Source organism: Ambystoma mexicanum, chromosome 5p, assembly GCF_040938575.1.
Source record: "Ambystoma mexicanum isolate Mex_15411 chromosome 5p, UKY_AmexF1_1, whole genome shotgun sequence".
Lineage (NCBI taxonomy): Eukaryota > Metazoa > Chordata > Amphibia > Caudata > Ambystomatidae > Ambystoma > Ambystoma mexicanum.
Genome location: NC_090930.1, coordinates 1,175,867,445 through 1,175,884,374, shown reverse-complemented (window position 1 = coordinate 1,175,884,374; position 16,930 = coordinate 1,175,867,445).

Sequence of the window (16,930 nt, the reverse complement as noted above, 5' to 3'; positions counted from 1 at the left end):
GTTAGAGAAGGTCCAATCTGACCTGGTCTCTTCTGAGCAGAGGCTGCAGGGGAGCCAGGAGTCAGAAAATGAGAGTAGACAGCACATCATTAAAATAAAGAGGGATATGGACATCCTGCAACAGGAAAAGGCTGACCAGGATACCAGATTTCTGGCCTTGCAGAAGGAGTACCAAGAAGGTTTGGACTCCCTACTGCAGAGCCAGAAAAAGCTGGAGCAACAGTTAGACTTCAATAGGATATGTGCTGAGCAGGTAGTCACCCTGCAAAGCCATCTAGATAGAGTGAAGGCAGAGAGCAATAAACTGATTCTGAAAGACCTGGATACCCAGGCAGAGTTTGATCAGGAGCGCCAGAAAGCTGGTGCCTTCCAAAGGCAAAGTGACGACCTGGCGGCACAGATGCAGGCTCTTGCATTGCAACAGGGAGCAGGGGCGGATAGAGATGAGGTTCGCTGGGAAAGAGAAACTCCTGAGCATAACCCCAGGAGCCCTAGTACCAGAGGCCTTTATTTCTCTCAGTCCCTGGACTCTGCCACCCCCATGTCCACTGGCACACATGAGCACAGGGCCACAGGGATGGCAGATTACTATCCAGCCAGAAGCATGGGGCTCATAGGCCAGTACCACCCAGGAATGGAGGGGCGGGCATCCGGGTATGGGCACCCAAGCACAGTGCAATTTGATGGGGAACCCCGGGAGAGTAGGCCCATTAAGGGCATCCTGAAAACCTCTGCCCAGTTAGGTCAGTGGGGGGGTACCCATCAAATCCTGGCAGCAAAGAGGAATCTGAAGACTCCTCTGAACGGTACAGGACACAGGAGACCAGGTCCCCACATTCTGCCAGCCATTCCCAGGCTCGCAGAATCCGGGAAAACCTGGAAGATCAGACAGGAACCTCTGGGAGCAGTTCCTCTGAGTCAGAGGACGAATGGACAAGGGTTACCCGAACCAAAAAGGCCAATAAGGCAAAAAAGGACCTTGATTAAGGACCCATTGAAACAGATTAAGGCAATCAGGAGTGTCATCACGCCTTATCATAAGAACGCCAAGTACTCTGTTTGGGAACACTTGGAGCTCTATGAGCAAATGATGGAGACTTTTCATTTGAAGGACAGCCAAAGCTGTATCCAATATGTGAAGTGGACATTCTCCCCAGAGTACTCCAGTTTCTTTGCAGGGCTGGAGGACCAAAATCATTCCAGGTGGTCCACCTATAGGGAGGCCATATTAAAACATTTTTCTGTTCACAGAAATCCCCAAGAGGCTCGCAAGGCAGCCTACAATTTGCAGTGTGGGGAGGATCAGGCCCCACAAGAGTTTGTGCAAGAACTGAAACGTGCCATTGCGCAGACCACCAGAAGGGTGCGCACGGATAGCAGAGAATTTATTAATACGTTTTTCCATGCCTTGCCCAAATACATAATGACCCAGCTCGTGAGGGATTTTCACGAGAAAAGATCTTTAGACTGGGTCATTGAACAGGCGACCCGGATCTATGAGGTGCAGAAGCCAATAGAAAATAAAAATAATGCGCCCAAAAACCCCAAAGCCAACAACACCCCTGCTGCTGCCAAGGTGGCAGAGGTAAAGGTCACCCCCGTTTTAGAGTTGGAGATGGGGGGGCCTAAAAACCTACCTGCACCTAATAATGCTTGGCCCAGAAGGTCCTCGGGCCAGTCACAGACAGGGAGCCAGGGAGGCAGCCCCACAAATGGGGTCCCTCGCTCTCCTGATTATGTAAGTCCCCGTTACAAGGGAAATCGACCCATCATGGGTTATGTGTGGACTCCTCCAGCCCAAGGGGGGGATCCAGCCAAGCACCTAACCCAAGGAACTTCCCTCCTAACTTCCCACCGGAGGGCAGAAATTCTCCAAATCCTGGGCAGAACTTTTTCCCCAGGTATCCACCCAACTTTCAACCCCAAAATCCTCCACCCTTCTTTCCCCAATTCCCTGAGCCCAGACAACTGAATCCGGGAGAGGGGAGGCCAAGGGTGGAGGGGTATCCAAATCTTCCCAACCAGGGGTACTACCAAAGAAGGGATAGCTATCCTTCCTGGGATCAGCCCAGGGGAGAAAACAGGGCCCCGTATCAGCCTGAGCGGGTTTCCCTGATAGAGCGCCAAGTCCAAAACATGGCACGGGATCTAGGTCACATACTGAGGGCTCAGCAGAACCCTCAGATCGGCATGCCGGCCCAGAACGCACCCAACTCTGGACCTGGTGCTCCAGAACAATGCCGGGGGCAGCACCCCGATAACTCACCGGTTCCCAGGGAGGAGGCACAAAGGGAAGGGGGGTGTAAAGCCTTGGAGGAAGCTTCCTTCCTCACTTGTAAACAGCCCCTGGAAACCCAGGAACCGGAAACAAAATCTCTTGCCCCTGAAAGTCTGCCTCCTAAGGAACAGAGGGGGGGTAGGAGAAACAAAAGACCCAAAGAGACACAGTTTAAGGAGGAGGTACAGATCTTCCAATTTGAGGGAGAGGGATCCTCAGAGGATCCTGGGAAAAGGATCTTCTCCTTCAGAGAGGGGGGAACTCCTCCCAAAGAAAAATGGGTCCCTAGGGATGCAAATCCAGACTGGGGAGATGTGGAGACTGAGCTACCGCCGCCCACCATCTCATCCCAGAACCAACAGCAAGAAAATCCCCTGGTTCAAACCCATCCTGATGACTGCCTCCCAAAAGGGGGGGGCGGCCCGGAACCGGAGCCAGGGGAACCCACAATGGCTCTGATCTCCAGTTGCCAACTTTTTCTTTCAGATTCCCAAGGCTCTCCACAGAATTCTGCCCAAATCTCTTCGCTAGCGATGTCCAAAACCAGAAAGTTAGCCTACCAGTTGTCCAAAAATGTGCATTATCTGTGCCCCCTTGAGGAGAAGGAGGGAAGATACTATGCCCCGGTCCAAGTACAGGGGCAGGGTACAATTTTGGCACTGTTTGGACACTGGATCTCAAGCTACCCTTCTGTCCAGAAGGGCCTTTGACAAACTGAATGCAGGAAGGGGAGAGAATTACCAAATTCCTCTCACCTCTCTTCCTGGACAACTGCAGAACTTTGACGGGAAGGAAATTCCCGTTGAGGGGACTGCAGACTTGGACATTAAAATTGGGCGACACAAGTTGAAACACCCGGTCATAGTTGTGACTCCAGAGGGCACCACTTGTTTACTAGGGAATGACCTCCTGAGAAGGTTGTCACCCCTAATAGATTGCGTAAACAAGGTCCTCTGGACCCAGACTAGCCGACCAATAAAATTAAAACAGAGTGTCAACCATGTTAGTTTAAACGGCACCTGCCACATGGTTGAACAAAAATCTGACCAAGTAGAATTTCACTTCCAGAATAGCCAAATTCCAGACGTGACAGTAATACCAGTAGGACAACAGACTGGTGATGGAGGGTCCTCTCTATTTCTGAAAATCAACCTTCCTTCCAGTCTAAAGTGGTACTCCACGCTGGAAGGAAACACTCTGAGATTCTATACTAATCCACAATCAGAAACTCCCACTCCTATAGTCCAGAAAGATGTGAAATCAGCTCAGAGCCTGGCTGATATTCAGCAAATTGGAGAGCAGTTGTTCATCCCTGTCCAATTAAATGATGGGAAGGACTCTGTTCTCGCTCGAGTGTGCGTGAACAATGGTAAGAGCTTCATCAGCGAAGCCATGTTTCGCCAACTCCCAAAAGATCCAGCCATTCCCACATTCAAACTGATAGACAAATGGGAAATGGACCTGGAAGCACCCAATTCCAAACAGCTCCTGCCAAGCAGGTGTATGCTCAAAATCTCCATTGGCAACAAGAGCCTAGTCCATAATTGTTGGGTCGTGCGAGACGTCACTGCCGCCTTTTACTTAGGCAGTGACATTCTCAATCGCTTTGCCATTAGTTTGGACCTAATAAACCTCATCGCTTGGTCCCGATTAGCGGATAATCCCTTGGGCTTTGAAGATCCAGAAAAAGCATTTAGGTTAGCTCAATTGCTACCTTATGCAGTTGAAATTCAGATCAAAGAGGAAGTCACCATCCCAGAAAGGACCCGACAATTCTCCCTGGAAGTGAAAGTTAAAAGAGGACAACATTTGAAAAACCCTGATGCTTACACACATCTAAATGCTTCTCTCCAACAGCAAGGGTTGGGGGTAAACCCAACTCCATTAGTCAACATAGAACATGACACCATTCTAATAGAGGTGGATAACAGTGACTTAAAGAGTATTACTCTAGCCGCAGGCACCATTATTGGAATGGCGGTTGATGACCGACATTTTTCCATAGATTTAGGTAATGAACTGTTAGGGCCAATCCCCAAGGACTGCTTTGACAGTGACAGTGATGACAATACAACACCAGACAGGATTTTTACCCGGCATGGGGGGAACTTCCTGGTGTACACTTCTTGCCCTTATGGTAAGGAAGATGTGACTTGTGACTTCAGGAGGGATGAGGTGATTTTCCAGGTCCATGAGGGCTGCCTTTCCCACCTGAAGCCTCCAGTCCAAATCAGCACTCTGACCAGGGACTTCTCTACCAAGCTGGAGGAGGCCGCTGAAATAGCCAAACCAGAAGTCTTTCCAGGCTTCAGGCAGATGGTGGAAGAGAGAGTCAACCTAGCTGATGCCTGTGTGACTCTGGAACAAGAGCAAAAGTTGAAACAAGTTTTCTTGGATTTCCAAGATCTCTTTGCGGTAGACTCATATGACTGTGGTCGCACCGACATCCACACAACAACAATCCCCATGGACCCTGGCATGATTCCTGTGTTTGTGAAGCAATATCGCTTGCCTCTCGCATCAATGGAGTCCCTTACTGAAATAATTAAGAACCTTGAGTCCCGGGGAATAATCCGTCCAGTCCACAGCACCTTCAATAATCCGGTGCTGGGAATATTGAAGCCAAACGGCCAGTGGAGACTCTGCGCCGACCTTAGGGAGCTCAACAAACGGGTCCATACTTCCCGATGGCCTCTGCCCTATATTGACCAAGGGCTGGCCCAAATTCAGGGGTCACAGGTATTCACTGCAATAGACCTGACCAATGGATACTGGACCGTGCCGGTCAGTAGGGAGGACCAATACAAGCTGGCTTTTACCTTTGGGGGCCAGCAGTATACATGGACCTGGACTCCCTTCGGATACCTCAACTCCGGCAATGAATTCAACATTTTCCTACATAAGGCCATGCCCGACCTGGGTGCGAGGGGTAACCTGGCTTATGTAGATGATGTCCTCATCAAAAGTTCATCTGTGGAGGAACACATAGCAGAGATCCGTTATGTTCTGACCCAGTTGAGGGCCGCAGGAGCAAAACTTTCCTTTCAGAAAGCACAGTGGTGTAGAACCTGTGTTAATTTCTTGGGGCATGAGATTACTCCTCAGGGTCTCTGTCCCCAGGAAAAGAAAGTGGAAGCACTTCAGAAACTGAAAGACCCCACAACTCTGCGGGAACTAAGGAGCCTCCTTGGACTGACTAATTACAGCAGAAAGTTCATTGAGGGCTACGCAGAGATCACCAGACCCCTGATTCATCTCCTGAAGGGGGGGTAAAGATGGAATGGGGTCCAGAACAAGCCGAGGCAGTAAGACAACTCAAAAGAAGCCTCTCACAAGCGCCTTGCCTAGCTTACCCTGTCAGAAACAAGGAGTTCTTCCTGGAGACGGGGTTCTCTAATACGTGCTTGACAGCAGTATTATACCAAAAGCATGACAAGGTCAATAAAGTAATCTCCTATGCGAGCAAAACTTTATCCTCTGTGGAGGAAAAATTCAACTATTGTGAGAAGGCACTCCTGGCAACGGTGTGGGCATTGAAGAATTACCACCCGTTTATCCAGGGGGAACACATCATAGTGGAGACTCCACACCAGCCTCTGCAATATCTCCAAAGTGACAGAATCCGGGCGGGAAATGTGAGTAATTCCCGAATTACTTCCTGGATTCTGTCAATGCAAGGCTTTCCTGTGGAGGTCAGATATGGCCAAAACAAGAAGAGTCCCCTTGCGCAAGGTCTGGCTGACTTGCATGATTGTGCCAGAGAAAACTGTCTCGAGGACGAAAGTCTAAAAATCAAGGACAACACGGAGGCATACCTTAATTCCCCACACAAAGTCTTTGAAGAAGACAAGTGTGAGGGATTGCCCACTGTCTATGTGGATGGATGCTCGTACCATGTTGACAACAACAGGGAGAAAGAACTGGTGGCCGGCGTAGGGAATGCATGGGTGAATGAGTCCCCAGGACCCTCATCTGGATACAAAATTGGTCCCCGAAGTAGTCAGGTGGCAGAATTGATGGCTGTGCATCAGGCCATCCTCACTGCTGTCCAGCATCAACTCCACGAACTGGTCATAATCACAGATTCGGATTATGTACGGAACGGGTTCGTGGAGCACCTGGTTAATTGGAAAACCAGAGGCATGTTATGCGCTAACAACAAACCCTTGAAACATGGGAATTTGATCCAAAACATTGATGATCTGGTCACCTCGAATGAGATGACCATCTATTGGAAAAAGATCAAGGGTCATTCAAAAGTAGAGGGACCAGACAAAACTGGAAATGACTTAGCTGATCAGCTGGCCAAAACCGGGGCCATCCAAGGGGATCTAATTGAGATTGAGTCCCTGCTGGGGGAAATCCAGGTCACTGCTATCACTAGGTCCCAGACAAATGCTCACCATGATCTGTCAACTGCCCAATGGAGCAAGGAGACCCCTGATGCTGATTTAATTACAGCTCAGAAAGGGGATCCAATAATTGGTAAATTTTACCAGCACCTTGAGGACCCTGAGAACTTTCCCCTGACAGATACCGATTACATTGGGAAAGAGGACCTAAGAGTGTTGATGAAATGTCCAAAAATGTTCCGAATCCAAGACGGTTTGCTGGTAAGGAAATCCAAAGCTGGCCACGATCAGTGGGTGGTTCCTACCTCATTCCGAAGCCTGATGTTAAGTCACGCCCATGATGCGGCCACCGCCGGTCATAGGGGGTTTCACACAACATTGGAAATCTTAAGAGAGGTTGCATACTGGCCACACATGGGGCAGGACCTCGACCAATACTTGAAGGGGTGTCTTGTGTGTGCACAATTTCAGCCATCATCCCTCACGCACCGTGCGCCTCTCCAAAAGAGGGGGATGACACTGCCATGGTCAGATTTACAAATCGACTTTGTCGGCCTCGTGATTCGCTCTGCTAGGGGGAATAAGTACATGTTGACTGTGACATGCTTGTTTACCAAGTGGGTGGAATGTCTTCCAGCCCCAAATTGCAAGGCAGAAACTGCAGCTGCCCTGATGATTAACCACATCTTTTCCCATTTTGGTCTACCTCAAAGGATTGAATCAGACAGGGGTAGCCACTTCACCAGTGAAGTAATGACAAAGATGTGGGAGATACTGGGGGTCAAAAGGAAGTTACATATTGCTTACAGGCCAGCTTCTTCTGGGGCAGTAGAGAGATATAACCGAACCATTGTGAGCATATTAAAGAAGTTTGTGGCAGATTCTGGGCCAAGTTGAGATATCCGATTACCTCTGGTCCTAATGGCCATCAGATCTACCCCTTCATCTGCAACCAAAATGTCACCATTTGAGTTGATGACTGGGCGCAAGATGGTGCTTCCTCAGCATTTGCTCTACAGGACCCAAGAGCAGACACTGATAAATGCCTCCACAACTCATGAGTATGTGGAGAATTTAAGGAAACACCTTCAACATGCTTTTGCTCATGCTCAGCGGACTCTAGAAAGATCAGCTGATAGCATGAAGACCCACTCTGACCTGAAGACTTCCAGGAAGGAATATCAGGTGGGGGACCGGGTCTGTCTATACAATTTCCAAAGGAACCAGGCCAAACAGCGAAAATGTTTGCCTACATGGAAGGGACCCTTTGAGATTATAGACAAAATCTCCCCTGTGGCCTATAAGATCCGCATCCCCAAAGGCGGTTTGGCAGAGGGGGAAGACAAGTGGGTCCACATTAACCAGTTGAAGTGTTGCCATCCCAGGCACACTCTGCAACAACTGGAGGAATCCTCTGGAATCCTAGAGGGTACGGTCTCAGATTAATTCAGTTCTAACTTAAAATATCCTACATATTGCCTATCAACTTCTGATTTTCTCAATGTGGGTGTTTTTGTTTTTGAATACAAAAAGAAATGTGCATGTTCATATGTTTTGACTATAAACTTATATGCCACCTCACTATATCAATGGTGGGGGAAAAATGTCTATGAATGGGTATTGCCGTTCTTCCTTTGTCGTCCTAGGAGAAAGAAAACCTAGAGACTGGCCAAGGAGGACGATCCGGAGACCGGGTGCAGAGACGCAAGGGGCCCAGTGTTCCACCCAATATTCCCATCAGGACCGGCGAGGAGAACCGATCGATCAGTACTGGATGGAGGAAAAGATGCTGAACTGTGCCATTTGCAGAATTGGAAGAAGATTATGCGGACAGACCAGTGCGTGGGTCAAAACCCTTGTGCACCCGACTCCCCATCGACTCAAATTCAAAGGGCATTCACGTGGGGGGACTTGTTGGGTGTCCTGACCCACGTTTGGACTATCATGCTGCAACATTTGGTGCTGTGGGCTTAGAAAATCCAAGATGGCCAAAAAGCCCACAAGTGCGCCAGAATCCAGGAGAACCACGCAGTTTGTGCGCACACCAAAATGGTTACCTAACTTGCCACCCACCAGTGTAAAGAAAGATCTTTGTTAACAAAATCCACTGTTACTGATGTCAAAAAGTTGCTGAAATCGTGGCTCATTGGACCACTTTAAAGATTCAACCCTTTTGTGGGGTTCCACATAACCATCTTACTGTAAGGAGCCCCATCAAAACAATGTTAAGAAAGGATTTACTACCATGTAAGAACCATTCCTGTTTAGAATGCATTAATCCAAGAAATATCCCAAAATTGCATGCAGTACCAACAAAATCCTCAAGGCTACGCTAGCGGTCTAAACTCTGACAGGAGAACTGAGTGCAGTTGCTGACAAAGGGATTTGACTTTAAAGGCTGCATTTTAATTAAAAATTAGCCACCTGCTGTTCCCAGAGGCCTGAAGCCTGGGAAACCCTCTCACCTCTAGAGATTCACACCAGGAGTTAGAATCTCACATGACCTCTTGATTGATAGAAGGCAGACTGGCTGGGAGCCTCCTGGAGACCACACAATAGGCTCTTGCAATTGAATAGGATATGTTGATTTTGACTGTTTCCTGTCAACAAAGGCCTGCCTGCCAGAAGACACATGTGACTGACCCACCCAAGTCTTGGAGGCGGACTCCAACACTCTGAGAACTGAATTGAAAGCAAAATATATATTTTACAGAAACACTGATAACTCTTTGTAATCAAATGACAGAAATGTATAACTTTGAGAGCCTTAATTTAAAAAATGTATCTTCAATTCAAGCCCAAACTCCAATTTGTGTGATGTTCTGGGGGCAAACTAGCAGTTAAGAGGGTATTACTTAAAATGTCTGCATGTGAAAAGTCTGATACTTCATCAATCAATGCCTGCATGCCTTGCATAATTTGGGTAAATTTGAGTAAGAATCTGATATTGGTAACTTGACCAAAAAGTGAAATATGTTGCCATTTCTGAATGCAAGCTCCCAGGAAGAGCAGATTTGGACAGGGTATACCTCCAGTGATATGTGATGGGTGCATGTAATTTTAAACAAATGTGTACCTGTGCAAATATGTCTTTTGGGTCAAAATATAGATTGTGTGTAATTTGACAGGGGTGGGTTCTCTGTGCCATAAACAGACCTCATCATGATGACACTTCATTTCATTCCCCCAATCAAGGGGAAGAGGAGGAAGTGGCCAATGACAAGTGGAGAGGGGCTGGCTAGTGATGCTGCTCACACACACCCATTTTCAAAACACATAAAAGCAGACAGTCAGGACAGATAGGGACCTTCAAATCCATTTGCTGCGGGACGCTCTGCCGGGAAAATCCATACTTTACCTCCATCAATCTCTAGAGAAAGCTGTGCAGAAAGATCCAGACTTCAAATCTATCAATATCCAGAACCAGAGACCCAGACCAGACCAGCAGAGCAGAGCTGACCCAGATCACTGTGAAGTGCCGAGACCAGACCAGAGTCCAGTCTAAAACCTGACCAGATCCGTGGCGAGGCCCATTCTATTTCTAAATATATTGTGAGTATCTAGCAGAACGGTGCAGAACCAATCTCTTAGTTAAAATAATATAATTCAATCTATTTTAATCTAACCAGAACTGCCTCCTAGAAGTTGTCACCTGTCATTTGCAAAGCTGTCACCTGTCATTTCTAGTTGCTAGCTGTCACTTGTCACTTTGAACTTTAAAATTTCAAATCTGAAAAATGACCTTTACCATATTGCTCATATCTCCGTGACCGTTTGTCTTAGAGCCTTGCAGCAACTTTCCTCTGAAAGCTTAGAATCTTGGCTTTTCAATGAACCTAGAACCGCATTCCCTATAGTTTTGCCGCAATCGCGAAAAACGCACTCACGAATTTGCCGCGATTTGCAAATTTCTCCACGTGTGAAAACAGCAGTTCTTGCTTTCCTTGCTAAAAATTCGTTTGCCTCTTAAGAACCATCCCTGAATCATTGCTAGAGTGAGCCTGGACTAATATTAACTTGATACCACTCACCCTGAACCTCAAGAGGGAATTAAAAGCATGTTAGCATATTTTTCACTTCATTGCCAGCACACATAAAAGCATTTTGGGCCTGTGTTGCAAACTTCTGTAGTCTAAGCTTGCTGGGGTGAACTGAATTACATTTGATTGCATTTCTGAGAACTGTGTGCTTTCCTTCCATTTCCTTGCATTGCATAAGGGGGGGAGGGGATTGCCAGAGAAAAGTGATTACCTTGTTTTGTTGAAATCATATTGAGTATTTTCTGTATTGCATTTTCATTCAACATTACATCCATCTGAACTTATATAAAGCATTCTCTACCACCTTATTCTTCTGTTCCTATTCACAAGTGTGCTAGTGCCAGACTATCCATTATTGATTACTGCTCATATTAAGTGTCATATTCAATTATTAAATTATTATAAAGTGTGATATATATATCTATCGTTTAAATTATCAAATAAACCTTTTAAACTTGCAAAACAGAACTACTTCTTGGCTCAGTGGGGTCAGGAGGATTCCAAGAGAGGGGTGTTATATAGGGGTAGTCATCCAGAACGCATGAACTGGATGTAAAGATATATCAATAAGGGTTTCCATTCAGTATCCCATACTAGGCATTGATTTAGCTGTAGTGTTGAATTGAATCCTCTTACAATACTTTTTTTTTCACTGTGATTTCCTGCCCCAACTTTATATATGTAGAAACTTGTTTGATAGTCCAGTCTAAGATGTTAAGCAGTCAAGTGCTCGTTTTGCTATTGACAAAATGCATATACTTTGTTTTATTTAAATTCAGCGCTAGGCCATTTTCCTTGTAATATTCATTAAGCTCACAGGCACTTATGCTAAACCCATTAAATGTTTAGTCCATTATTATAATATCATTAGCGTAAGGTTATATAATGATATGTGAGCATCACTTATTTTAGGATGAAGATTTTTGACAGAGTCTAGTGTAGCTGGAAAGTCCACCAGATAGAGGTTGAACAGCATGGGTTCCAGGACTCACCCTTGTTTCGAGCCCTTGTGGGTACCTATCTCTTTAGTGAAATGACCCATTCTACTCAACCTCACCTAAACCCTGCTGTCCTCATGCAAAAAAACCATAAGTGTCAGCAGACCTCTAATTTTTCAACAACATTGGCCTCACAACTGAATCAAATGCTGCCTTGAAATCTATTTTAAAAAAAGGGCAAATAGTGTGGGTTGCTGGGCATACGAGATGCATTAACCAGAGTATGACAGGTTAAGAGGCTGCGAGTCATGGAGCACCCAGCCCTAAATCCTGTTAGGCAGTCACTTATTATGCTTTCTTTGTCTGCCCAGCATTACACTTTTTTTTACAGGAGGCCAGCAAATAGCTCACTAGACACATCCAGTAGTGACAATAGTCTGTAGTTCATAGGTTCTATGGGGAGTGCTCCCCCACAAGCTTGTTCTATCCCCTTCTTTAATAATGTTAATGAATAATACATTGAAGATGTCTGTCCAGTTGTCAGTGGTCTCTTAAATGGACAGCATTCGACAAACCATCTGGACCTGGTGCCCTAGATTCATTTAATTTATGGATGCATTCAATAGTATATATAATTGTAAGCTTTTGTTTCAGTTATTCATATAAACAATGACCTATTGTGACTTCAACGTAAAACAGCACTAGGTTTCTGAGGAATGAAACAAGAAAATAAAAGTATTTCCATCGAAAGTTGCAGCCACAGTAAATTAGGGGAAAAGATTCATACTCGTTTCCACTGAAGAAGTTTTAATATTCTGCTAAATGGCACACATACTTATGATGGTTCTTCTTCAGAATGTTGACCGTGTAGTCAACCACTGCACAAGATAGTTTTATATCATTGCCTGTGGTAATGACTGACCACCAGACTTCCATATCTTAATTGAGAGACGCAAAATGTCCAAGATTCAAAGTTTGTTGGTTGTGGGTGCCTTCACAGTTGGTTATTAGATGTTTCAAGGATTCAATGGCAAGACCGTAGAAGCGACAAATATTGTCTCTTACTGCTTTGTCACGTCTTTGACAAAAGATTTCTTTCGTTTCGATCACATTCGGTCTAAGTCTTAAAAATTGGTTACGATGGTGACGCGATGAATAGTACAGGAAGTATCTGGGCTGGACATTTAATTTGTTGCCACCAGGGCCCAAGTCCAGTGCAGAATGAAGTTTTGCGTGTTTCTCCAAGTTCATTATCCAGGCCCATGATTCAAACTTTTTCTTCGCAATTTGCAGGCAAACAAGGGGATTCAATTTGTTGATGTCCGCTGTTGACAAAATTTCATGCAATCGCGCAGTCCAAGTTTGTAATAAGCCAGGTTTAGTGCCAGTGTTTCCGTTTGCAAAGATCAAATATGCCGGCTTTGGAAAAGGCATGTGCATTTTTCGCATTGTAGCGATCGATTTCCATAAAACCGTAGCGTAAAGTGAGTTCAAAGACAATTCATGTCGAATGGCAGTCATCGCGGTGGGCTGAGGCAAGTTCAGCACCTGGTGCCAGAACCGATACTCTAGCAACTGCCAGGTGTGTTCTTCAATGTTCCAACCAGCCTCAGCCCCAAATACAATGGCTGGAACTACTTTTTGGAGGTAGAAGGTCAGGACAGGTGCTAAGGTGAATTTGCCATGTTCTTTGTAAATCTTAGCGCCTCGCAAGGCAAATTTTGACATCCGTTTTTTAGATCGAGAATCCAAGGGTATTCGCCAATAGAGTTATTAAATTGTATTCCTAGGTATCTTATGGCATCAACAATGCTTTGCCAGCAATCGACCACTTGAATGCTTTGTCCTTCTTGTGGCCCAGACCTCCAATTGTCAAAATGTTAGTTTTGGATTTATTCATCTCGAGGTCATTCGCTGCTAGGTACTCATTAAATGTTGCAATAGTGTCCCCAGAATAATAATTGTATAGCAAAGGGCACCAGAAATCACTTTCCACATTTAAATTCTGGATATGGTTAATCCATCCCTCTTCACCAATAGGATGTGTTACTAAGGAGGATTCATTCCCATTCATTGTGTTTAAGGAGCACTAAAATGTGTTAGTCTCGCCCTTTCTCAGTATTCCAAATACAGCTTGTCACTGGGCATTCTCGCAAGAGAATCTATATCTCTTAGCCCAGTTATTGTACATATTCTTCTGTTTTATCATAGCTGCCAACATTTCTTCTGCTTGTTTATCAATTTTCTTTACATATCTTAGATTTTGCCTTAAGGCCCTCTTGGCATTGCACATTTCTTTATCTTTATCTTAAGGCCCATAATGTTCCATGTGGTTCATGATGCTGTATGAGCCACCTATCGTTGTAGCAGCGGATGTCAATGTTATAATACAATTGACTATTTGATTTCGGTTACCATGTTTACAGCTGAGTAAAAAGGACTGGTATTGCTCTAGGTCTTGATTAGTAATTGTATTCACCATTTACCTCAACATTCTGAACTCGCTTTCGACATACAGAAAACCAAATAATATGTATACGTTCTTCTACATTGCTGCCCCTCCAATCCCTCCAGCCTACTTCTGCAGGAGTCTGTCCTGATACATTCTGTTTTCACCATCACCGTCTTGTAGCCAATGCTGGATTGGACTTTTATGGACTTCATTGATTCACGGTGCGTCACCCTTCCCCAACTCTCATGCGAAACTTCCTTTGCATCTTATACTCATGGTGGCCCTGAATCATGCTGTTCCCATCATCTTCTTGTAACCTGGCTTGCAACATTATGTGTTACTAATGACTTCTGTAATTGTATTCGCTCTTCCCTCTTGCTTCTCCACTCTTTTTGACTGTTTACTCTCTGTTATCTCCTCCTCTCCCTTTCTCCCTTTACTTTCTTCTATGCACTTATCTATCAGAATTTTCCCTGGACCTAGTGTGATAGCAACCTCATCTGTCTCTTCCTCCCTCCCCTTGCTTGTCCTCCTCCCCCCTCAAGCACTATCTGAAATGTCATCAGGCTTAGTACGATAGTCGCTTGTTTTGTTCCTCCCCTACCTTTCTGCACCCCTCTCCCTCACCTTTTGTTTTTCTCCAGCTCTACTAGAAATGTTGTCAGGCCTAGTACGGTAGTCGCCTGTCTGTCTCCATTTCCTTCCCACTCTCCCCCTCCCTTCCGTATCTATGTCTTAGCTCTTGCACTATCTGAAATGTCATCAGGCCGAGTACGATAGTTAATTTCACACCTTTACTGTTCATGGCCTGTAAGAATGTCATTGTATTTTCCCTTGTTCCCTCCCTTGCCTTGAAGTGCTTTGAAACACATTGTGTATAGGCGCTATATAAATAAACTATCACATCACATCACCAATGCATAGTCACTTAACTCATTAAACATTCAATTCTTGATTTAAAAAGGTGGCACTTCGTGTTCCCAAACACACCATCTAATGTAGCTTTTTTATTACCACAGTGTTAATTATAATTGTCTGGCATATCTCCCTCAAGTCAAAAAATGTATTTATTCATTTTGCAATCTACATAGCGCTCCAAGAGGGAATCATACCATGGTTCCTTAGTTACTTGGTTACAGTGGTGCACAGTGGGTCGTAGCTTAGTTAGGAACAAATGTGTGCAGTTATTTTTGTAGCTCCTTTGTGACTAGCCCTGTTTGATTATCTAATCCCAGTCCTCCATAAATCTTAACCATGTCCTTCCTTGTTTGTTTTCAATGTTCTCTAACATAACGCTTTTAGCTAACACGTTTTTTATTATGACTAGTTTCATGTCTAACTAAACAATAGGCCTTCGGGTCTCCACCATTGATGACCAAATATTTCCCATTAATGTCATGCCGATTTAGCAATAGCTCATACATACATGCTTGCATGTTTTGAGTTTCTCGACCACCTAGTGGATCAGAGAAACACTTGCGTACAGGCGTGTTATAAATTACATATCATATCATTCACATTCACTAGTAACAATGTCTTGCACGCAGCATCTTGGTGACCAATCTCAACAGCTAATACATTTTGTTCAGTCACAGGTGTTTTAACTTGAACGGAGTGAAGGTCGTAATGCAATCCAATTAGTAACCGACCGATTGGTCGCCCCCAAGGGCCTTTTTTTGCCCATTTCTGTAGATTTTATATCCATCAAGAAAATATAATCCAGTTAACCAACTTTCCTGGATCATATATATATCCGATCCTTTCAGTAAATGGTGCGCGCCACTGTTGCATGCGTAAACGTCGATATCCACGGGTTTTCCAAATGTTCATTGTATATATTCATGATGTTTTAGCAGAAAATCTGGCAACCAGGTTCACTCCTGTGGGGCTTTCCTATTCTTAAGAGACCCTTGTTCTCTCAGTACCCTCCTCCCGTGTTGCTAGTTACTTTTAAAGGATTGTTCATGGCCTTTTTGCAGAGTGCATTTTCTCGGGTGCCCTAGTGAATGTGCCAGGTGATATCCTAACTTTAAACAAATGATGTATACATGTTTTTATCATCGATACCTTGTCTCTAGACGCACTGATTCACAGAGCCTTTTCCTATGGGACTGCGCCATTATACAACGCTTCTGTGAATCTGGCCCTTAATGTACTGTTGTCACTTGGGGGGGATGAGTTACACATACATCCTATATGGTCAATAGCACTAGATTTTAAAACTGTAAGTGGGGGAATAACTCGTCCGGAAATAGTTTACAGATTGTAAAAGAATGGCTAATTTCACCAGAAATATGAATGTGTTTAGCAGTTGCTAAATTATCCATCGAAGTGCGTATCCTTCTCGGTGAGGTGTTTTCATATGACTCTTGGTCCATAGACATGAGTTCATCGTCAGGCATAGAGCACCAGTCTCCAGAGAGGCACTGGCTTTCATCCAAGGGGGTGTCTGTTGGTACCGTTTCTGTCATACCCACATATATCCCAGCATCATTATTCTGCTTCATCACCCAACTAGTTAATGTGCCATTAGCCGCGATGCCTCTATTTAGTCACCTATTCTCCATTCTGCTTCTTTTGTACGGGCAGGCGGTGCAGGTTTCACCTTTGGCCCGATTCATGGTATTTTTTTGCACGGTTCAAAGTGACTTTGTACTGCTGAAAAGTGACTTTGCACTGTCGACACAAACCCTGATTCATGGGACTGTGCAGAGTGTATTTGTGCAGATACAGAGTCAGTAAAACGTCCCTTTTCAGCAGTTCAAAGTCTGTTTGTCTTCATTAAAGGAGACTTTGGCTATTCATCCTCTTCAGCCTATGACGCTCCTTAATAGCGATATATACCATCATTATCTTCTACTTCGGTAGGT